The sequence below is a fragment of the Eubalaena glacialis genome, chromosome 3 (assembly GCF_028564815.1).
Source record: "Eubalaena glacialis isolate mEubGla1 chromosome 3, mEubGla1.1.hap2.+ XY, whole genome shotgun sequence".
NCBI classification, from domain to species: domain Eukaryota; kingdom Metazoa; phylum Chordata; class Mammalia; order Artiodactyla; family Balaenidae; genus Eubalaena; species Eubalaena glacialis.
The window spans coordinates 35656161-35665110 of NC_083718.1; the positions used below are offsets into that span (position 1 = coordinate 35656161).

Sequence of the window (8950 nt, forward strand, 5' to 3'; positions counted from 1 at the left end):
TTAAAAATCAGAATATCTGTTTACACTGGTTCCACATTCTTATTTAGCAATGACTGTTACTTAAGACAGGAAGTGTGTCCTTCAGTTCACCCCGGTCCCCACCAACTCTTTATTGCATCCCTGCTGAGACCAAGTGGTGGTTATCATTTACCATGGCTGGATGCTGGGATTTGTTATTATTATTATACTTAATCCTCATTTGTATAACCTGCCTTGATCCTGGAGGTATTTGAATTAGCATCTCCCGATATAGAGCAAATGTCAAAGCATCATCTCTAACCCTAACTTTCCTGCTGAACTCCCAACTACTTTTTCTTTTTCAGTTGAGAACTGGACATTTTTGAAATATTTTTTCTGGTGTTTTTATCTCAACATGTAGGAATCAAGATACTTTTCTCCCTTCTTCTCTACTTCTGATTTCGTTCTCTCTCTCGATAGCATTACCATTCTTTGTCTAGTCACCAGGCTCACAGTCTGGCAGACATCTTTAACTGTACCCCTGCTAATCAGTTGCCAAGGCCTAGAGAGTCTACATTTGCAACATCTTTCCTGTTTTTGCCTCTTGCCATGGGCAGTGTCCTCCCTCCCCCAGTCTTTCTGCTCCATCTAGACTATTGCCATAGCCTGCTGGTTATTCTGCCCTCCAGTCTCTCCTCACTTCAATCCACACTGAAGACTGCTTGCTAGAGTAATTTTCTTAGAGCAATATCCTAATCGTGTCACTTTTCAGCTTTAAAAAACTTCAATGGCTTCCCATTGCCTACAGCATTAATTAAAAATCTCTTATCTGGCATTCAAATCCCTACACCTACTGTCCTTCTTAGGACAGTAACTCAGATCACTGGGGAGTTTGGTAAAAATTCAGATTAAGCAGCCTCTCCCTTGTTATTCTGATTCATAGTTTGAGATGGGATATGGGCCTATTTGTAATGAGAACCCAGGCCATTCTGATGCAGTGGTCCATGGACCCCACTCAGCACACCTTGTCTCAGAGGCACTCTTAGAGCTCCAAACCCACCTGACACGTCTGCCCAGACACCACGATCTGTGTCAACCCCTCCCCCTGCTGCAGCACCTGGCTCATAACTGTTGGCTGAACTGGTGGGGGTCAGGCACACGCAAAGGGTGGCCTGTACCCCCAGCCAGCATTCTGAAGGCAGCCCCCTCCCACTTCAGAGAGACCTTCACTATGGGAAGCCTAGTTTATCCTTCTTATTTATATATTTATATATTTTTTGGCCGCACCACGCAGCATGTGGGATCTTGGTTCCCCGACCAGGGATCAAATCCGTGCCCCCTGCAGTGGAAGTGCAGAGTCTTAACCACTGTACTGCCAGGGAAATCTCCCTCGGAGGCCTAGTTTAGAAGAGCAAACAGCAGTCCCTCTAGAGAGGAGGTTTCTTTCATCTTGAGATACATTCAGTACTTGCTTTTGTTGACCAACCTGGATTCTAATCCTGAATCTGCCACCTACTATCTATGACAAGGCAAATCTTTAATCTCTCTTATCCTCAATTTTTCTCATCTTTGTAATGAGGACAATATGTTCTTCACAGACTTATTGGGTAGATAAGTAGTAATATATAGAAAGAGCTTAGCGCAAAGCCTAAATATTATAGATAAATATAAGTAAACCACAGCTTGGTATTGCCAACAGTCAGAAGCAGGGTTTTCAGAAATCATCTACACAAAATTTTTAATTTTGCAGATGAAGAAAAGGAGGCCGTGAGATGGGAAAAGATGCCCAAAATCACACAGCTGTTTAGTGGCAGGATTAGGACTAGAACCTCCATCTCCCACCCCATCTAGTGCCCTTTCCATTTTTCCACATCCCGTCTTGTGACACATGCTTCATTCACTCCCTCATTCATTTATTCACTTACTCAGGGACTATTTATTGAGTACCCTTGGTGCCAGCAGCTGAGGGCAGGATACAGTCAGGTGGAGTAGGAGCCTGAAAGCCCAGGAGGCAGAATGAATTCAGCTGCTCACACACATGTTGATGTTTCCTCAGGTGGAGGCAGGAGTTTGGGACAGAGAGAAAGACTGTGAGCCCTGCAGGGGCAAGACCTGGGGTCAGTGAGAAAGAGTGACCAGGAGGGTCACAGACGATGGTACAGCAGGACAAACTGAACTTCAGAGAAGGTGATGTGGAGTGACGGTCAGAAGAGGTAATGCAGAGCACGGAAGATGCTGCCCCACCACGTGAGCCTGAGGGGTGTGGGGTGTGACAGAGGAACAAGCTCCCTTTGAGACGGCCCCGTTTCAGTTAGGGTCAGGAGGCACAGAAAATGCTTGGATGGGGTTGAGGCTACAAGGGACTTTGCTGGACACAAGAGGGTTTGAAAGGGAGGTGGCGGGAGTTGGATCAGCAGAGAGCACTTACACAGAGGGTGGGGATAAGAGTGTTTGTGCTTTGGACGGCGACCAGCATGAGGAGAAGGAGTGAGGACTTAGCCCTGACTGGGCCTTGGGAGACAACTGAATCCAGGGTCTCAGGGCAAAGAGCCACGAAGACATGAGACACCGTGTGTTGGACAGGGCAGGAACTGCCACTTTTGCTCTCAGGGGTCAGCCAGGGGACCACAGGTGACCTGTGTGGCTTGGAAGGTTGAGGCCTCCAGGTTCCTGGAATTAGGCTCTAAGGGCCTGCTTCATGCTCCCCAAAGTCACCTCTTCATCCCCTTACATCATCCTGCACCACATTGGCTCATAAAGGTTCACTCTCCTTCTGCTGGGAGGGAGTGCTGGAAAGTGTTATTAATTCATCAAACTTGTGACATATGCTGACAGTATGTCAGTTCCTATCTAGGGGGGAGATCTGCTCCCCAAAGATAGCTGTTCCCTTGAGGGTTGCTTCTCAGCTGCTGTGCCCTACTGACCCACTAGAGGAATGCTCCGGTTTCCTTCCCTCCTTTACCAGCATGGGCCTGTGGTGAGGGCAGAGCAAAGGAAGGCAGGATGGCTGAGGGTGTATGAGAGAGAGAGTGAATAAGGTGGGAGCTGGGGGAGAGGAGACATGTGGACAGATGGCTAGACCAGTATTTGGCTGGAAAGGTCCCCAGCAATGTGTTTTTGTTTCTGTGACTCCCTAGGTGTATCATAGGAGCAAAAGGATGGAGACTATCTGTTAAAAGTCTATTATCCTGGAGGGCCCCCCAGGAATGTGACCTCCCACACCTTCACCCTCTGGGCCTTCTCCAATAGTACTCGAAGGTGTGACTGAAAGTGCCGGAAACTCCACGGGGGAACACATGGACTTGGGGACAGCAGCAGATCTGAAGCTGAATTTATTGCCTCTTTCCCAAACTTAGAGGACAGACACATTGCAAACACTCCTCATCCTCACTCCCAGGGGCCCAGGATAAACCCCCTTCATCTCCAGACAGAAAACAAGAGAAGAGGCCCTGAGACTGTTGGAGCTGCCCCAGATGTTGTTTTGGCAGAGCCTGAATGGGGCTGGGCCTCCTGGGGCTGGGTGTCTGGGGCAGGCAGGAAGCTGGCATCACAGCTGTGATAGCCAGAAACCCCCCTGGGTAGGGGGCTAATGTGTGGAGAAAGACAGACTCAAGAAAAAGGGACATAAGGAAGAATCTAAAGAGGTACTGCAGCTTCCCCCTCTGGCCTCCTGGCTCTGGGCCCCAGGTATTTCTCAGCTGCACCATGGCTCAGAGCCAGGGGAGGCTGAGCATTTGATCCCTGTGGTTCAGAGGAGGGAGCCTGGTGGCCAGATTGGGAGTCACCTCCCTGAGCCACACTCTGCTTATCTATAACAAGAGAGTGTGGGCCAGGAGACCCACCCCGTCTCTTCCTTAATCTGTGTGAATCCCTATGTTGTAATATCGGAGCTGAGGAATCTGAAGTTATTCTCAGTGGCATTTAGTATCATCCTCAGTTGAAATTTAATGAGAGCCCATAATGACAATGGGAGTAATCAGGTCAGGATAGTGGCTGGGAAAATAATAATCAACATCCTTTCCATATTTCCTTCTATGCTCAGCTCAGGGCTTCCTTCCTTTCCTCTTGGCTCAGGAAACTCCCTTGAGGTCAGGGGTTGAGTCCTACTGAGTCAAAGAGTCAGGTGGCCCCAGTTATTTTCAGCTGCTTTTCTCTAGCATTAGACATGTGTGGATGCAAGTGGGTCCCATGGTGAAAGCTCCTGAGGGGAGTGGAGAGAGGAATATTATGAGATATGTCTAAGAGGGCTTTGAGAAGGTTGAGCCCCCAAATTTGAGCAGAATGAATGATGATCGTAGTGGGGATGGGTAAGCTCCTAGAAAGAGAACAATTCCCTGCCCCCCAGGTTTTGAATTTAAAGAAGAATCTATTGTAAGTAAGCATCCCTATTTAAAAACGTATGTAAGTCCAGGAAAACCACCAACCACCCCACTCCAGCCTGGTCTGGCTTAGGAGGAGGGACTCTGCTTAAGAACTTAAACACACAGAAGCTTTGGGCCCATCTCACTGAATTTGTAGAGAGGCACAGAAGTGTGGGTAGGGGTTAGAAAGAGCTGACTTACTCTGCAAAAGAAAACAGGAAGAATCTGAAAGGAAAAGGGCTGAAATCCACCGCTCACATAGCAAGAGCAGTTATAGATTGGCAAGATGATTCCTAAACAGATTTGACTTAAGGAAAATAGGAGCTCAAAGCTAGAGACATCCCCACTCCCAGAGGAATCTGGAATATTTTGAGGAGGGGCATCGGATTTCCCATAGTTCTTAGAATGAAGCTTTGAACCAATCTTAGCCAGCACCTAAGGAGCAGTGGACCTCAGCTGACAGTTTACCAATTGGGAACATGGCCTTAGGTATCACCCTCAAGTGCCTTACCTTTAATGAGAACAACCACCTCCAAAAGGAGGGTACCTGCCTCCTAGCAGGGTACCTTCCCTGGTAGCGCAGTGGTTAAGAATCTGCCTGCCAATGCAGGGGACATGGGTTCGAGCCCTGGTCCGGGAAGATCCCATATGCCACAGAGCAGCTAAGCACGTGCGCCACAGCTGCTGAGCCTGCACTCTAGAGCCCGTGAGCCACAACTACTGAGCCCACGTGCCACAACTACTGAAGCCCACGTGTCTAGAGCCTGTGCTCTGCAACAAGAGAAGCCACCACAATGAGAAGCCCGTGCACTGCAACGAAGAGTAGCCCCTGCTCGCCGCAACTAGAGAAAGCCCACGTGCAGCAATGAAGACCCAATGCAGCCAAAATAAATAAATTAATTAATTTAAAAAAACACAAAAAACCCCATACATCTAATTAAAAAAAAAAAAAGTAGATTAGAAGAAACTGTATTTTCCCTCTATTGCATTAGTAAATACACAGAAGAGCAATGAAATAAATGGATTTACTTCACACTACTGGTTCTTACACCCATGAACATGCATCAGAATTACTTGTGGAGGTTTTAAAAAATATTTAAGTCTAGGCCTCACTCAGTAGTTACAACGGGGGTCAGGACCCAGGTATTTTTTACAAGCTCTTTGGATAGCTCTGATGAGTTTCCTGCTGGTTGAGTCTCTGATTTTAGGTTGACTGGGGTACTTTGAGTTTTGGGGGCCACTCTTTGGGGGTACGGGGAGCTTTTTTCTCAGATTTACTAGCAGTAGTGAAGAACTTGGCCTCAGGCTTTTTAGGAGTCTGTCTTGGGTCTTTTTTCCCCAGCGAAGAGGTTCTTTCTTTCTCCAACTCTTCTCTGATTCTTGACTTCTTCCCTGGGCCTTTACCTGGGGTCTTGGGCTCCGCATCTGTTGGGGTCTCCAAAGCTGGGGAGGCCTTTCTCTTCTTCCCATGAGGTGTGTACCAGGACTCTTCTTTGGAGACTTCTTTCCTGTGGCATCTTTTTGTGTCTCTATGCTTCCTGCAGCTGGAGTTTCCTTCACTGGTACCAGCAGTGGGATTTCATCTTCAGACTTGTCTTGAGCTTTAGTGGAGGCAGGTACCCTCTACTAGAAAAAAGTGGAAGAAGATTGCCAGGGCACACTTCTCAACAACTCAGCACAGTTCTCCCTGGCAGGGAGTGGATTCTGTGGGGATCACTGAGACAGGAAGCGGAGAAAGAGGGGGAGGTGAATACTGCAGAGATTCGCCTTGTCTGACCCTCCCATGCCTCACTGCCATTTATATATGGGTCATAAATCAATCACTTGACCCCAGGATCTGAACACCGTTTGTCCTCCTTGTTTTATAGTGATCAAAGGAAGGAGACTTGGTGCCCGTCCTCAAGCGTGGAGGGTGGAGGCTCTTCAGTCTAGTTTGAGAGAAGTTGTTCCTGCCCTCAGGAAACTCCAAGTTGGGGATGAGGAAGAAGCATGCACACAGAGGACACACATGCAAAGCTGCCATCAGACAGAGAAATGTGGGCAGATGAGCACTGAGAAAACACAGTCCAAAATTAGTGAAGAGGGTTGGAATGGAGGCACCAGCAGTTAGCTGGTGTCCCGTATGAAATAGCTTTTTGGGGCTGGGAGTTCTGAGCTGGATTTGGAGGTCTTATTAGCAGGGGCAGAAGATAGTCCAGTACTGTATGAGGCATTCACACAACTGCTCACCCGCTGTCTTTTGGCAATTCTGGTTTCCTTCCCTGGTTTAACTGGAAAGGCCATCTCAAGCATACTCACCACTTGCGTATTAATTAGCAGGGGCCCGAAACAGCCCATCGCAGCCTTGGAAGCACAGACGGCAGACATCAGATGACTTTGTGTACACAGCTTAAGCTTTTCCACAGGGCCAAGGGCATTCCCAGAGTGATTGGGCAAGGCCCCAGAGACACGTTCTGGAAGCCAAGTCAGCATCTGGGCCTCTGCTGCTCCCTTCCTCAGAAAGGGACCTGAACAAGGCTCCTCCAGGGTACAAAGTGACCACCGTAATTTTGCACAGCACTTCACAGCTTACAAAGCGGCTTTACACAAACAAGTTGAACACCCATCTGATCCTCGCAACCACTCCATCAGGCAAGAATCTTCTACACTTCACGGATAAGGTAAATGAGGCTGGAAGAGACTAAAGGGCTTGTTTAAGGTTGCCCAGCAGAGGCAAGGCTGTCCTTTCCACTACTCCACACTGGCCTCTGCATCACAGCCTTCTGGCCTTGGACATTAGGGATCCAGAGCATTACGGGACCATTCGAGTGAATCTATTAAAGGCCAATTGTCATCTGCATTTCAATCTAGCTCTGAACATTTCAAGAGAAACACAAAGAGGGAGGATGCCCGGAGAGAATGTCTTGGAAGGCTGCCCACCTGGGCTCTCCAGCTCTCTGGAGGAGATGGGAAAGCCACGTTCTTATCTCCAAACTGGCTCACCTTTGCCCGGGCCTGGGAATCTTTTGGAAGTTGAGAGCCTGGCCAGGAACAGCGGGTAGTTGTCGCCCTGCCTCCCGCCCCCGTAGACTCCGCCGGAGTCTGCGCCCATATAAGGGCAGCGCTTCCGGTCGGCCGGGTAGTGACGCGCCGCGGGCCACGTCAGAGGCCGGCGGGGAGGGGCGGCCCGGCGACAAGAAAACCAGTGACGCCGGCGCGGAGGGAGGAGGAGAGGCAGAGAGGAAAGGAGGAGGGGAGGGCGGGGTTAACCCCTGCCGGGGCTGTCACCTCCGAGCCTCGTCCTTACGCTATGTGTAGAAACGTGGGTGCAACAGGGGGTTAGCGTGCGTGATCACTTTCTGTCCCCGTGTGGTAGCAGGTATTTGTATTCTGGGCGATCTTATCTTTGGACGCCCAAGTGTGTTTGCAGTCTATTTTGTCTCAAGGTGTCAAGGATGCGTATTTCACGTTACAGCCATGGTGTGTATTTTTACTTTGGAGACAGACGAGGAACTTTGCTGGGGGATGCTTGAAGACAATCACATCTCTCCATTGTTTTCCTTGTTAAACAAACAAAAAGACTCTTGGCACTTGTGCTTCCGGAGACCCCCAGAAAGTCTCACTAGAGGCACTGCTGTAAGGGGCTCGCTTCCCTTCTACTAAGCTGCCTCTCACCGCTGCCCTAGCCAAGTCAAATAAAAAGGGGTCGGCCCTAGGGGCTGAAGGGGAAGAAGCCTAAAAAAGGAGGGTTTCAAGATGCCTAGCGCCCTGTAGAGGCCAGGAAACAGAAAAGGAAGAGAAATTGCAACAAGAGAAGCTCAGGGCTCACATTTCAACCAGGGTTCTTCATGGAGTCTCCATTGGGGGGGGGGGTGTAGGGGGGGTGTCTCATTTCTGAGTCCAGCTGTGCTGGGGTAAAGCCTGTTGGTGTGCGCCCCCCCAGGCCCACCTTGTCTCACCCGAAGTTGGGAGGGAAGGATGGGTGAGGGGAGCAATGGGTAGTAAACAAATTCTAAGATGAAGGGAGAGGGGGTACACTGCAGAGGGTGGGAGAGAAATAGGACATGGATGGGAAGAGTCAGAAACCCAGCCAGAGGCTCACAGCCTGTGGGGTGTTGGGGCACTTGGCTGCCCTGTCTGGGGGAGGAGTTCAGGCATAGGGGAAAGTCCCCAGGGCCTCCCAAACTGTCCCTTTGCACCCACAGTGCTCACCCACCCACTCTCCCTACCCTACTTAAGACCCACTTCCTCTCTCTAGTTCCCCTGGTAGAGAATTGTCTGGGTGAAAACCCTACCTCACACCAAGCTCTGGGCCCAGTCAAAGAGTGGGAATCACAGGCATGGGGAGAGATAGTGACCTACCTTGTCAGGGGATCTGCCCAGGATGTGGTCACTTTGCCTTGTCTGCAGACATCTCCCCACCCCTGAGGCCTAGGCCTGTGGGGGGTTGGTGATGGTGGTGGGGAGTAAAAATGGTTTTAAGCCTGAGAATTTAAGAGGATGCAGAACAGAGGCCTTCCTTTTTCAGGGACCAGCGTTCTGGGGCTGGATGATGCCAAAGGTGTTGAGGAATAAAAAAAAATGGGGCAGCATTTGTGTCCCACCTTGGCCGTACTGCACAGTGGTTATGAGTGTGGCCCCTGCCACCCATT

The 8950-nt window shown here is 49.6% G+C and overlaps 1 long non-coding RNA gene across 1 annotated transcript; it reads right to left on the minus strand.

Moving 5' to 3' along the window:
- Positions 1–5325: 5325 nt before the first annotated feature.
- LOC133087847 (uncharacterized) lies at positions 5326–7377 on the minus strand. The gene is made up of 2 exons (XR_009700454.1): positions 6618–7377; positions 5326–5945 (listed from the first exon to the last, which is right to left on the minus strand). It is a non-coding gene; the product is annotated as an uncharacterized LOC133087847 (long non-coding RNA).
- Between the last annotated feature and the right edge of the window lie 1573 nt (positions 7378–8950).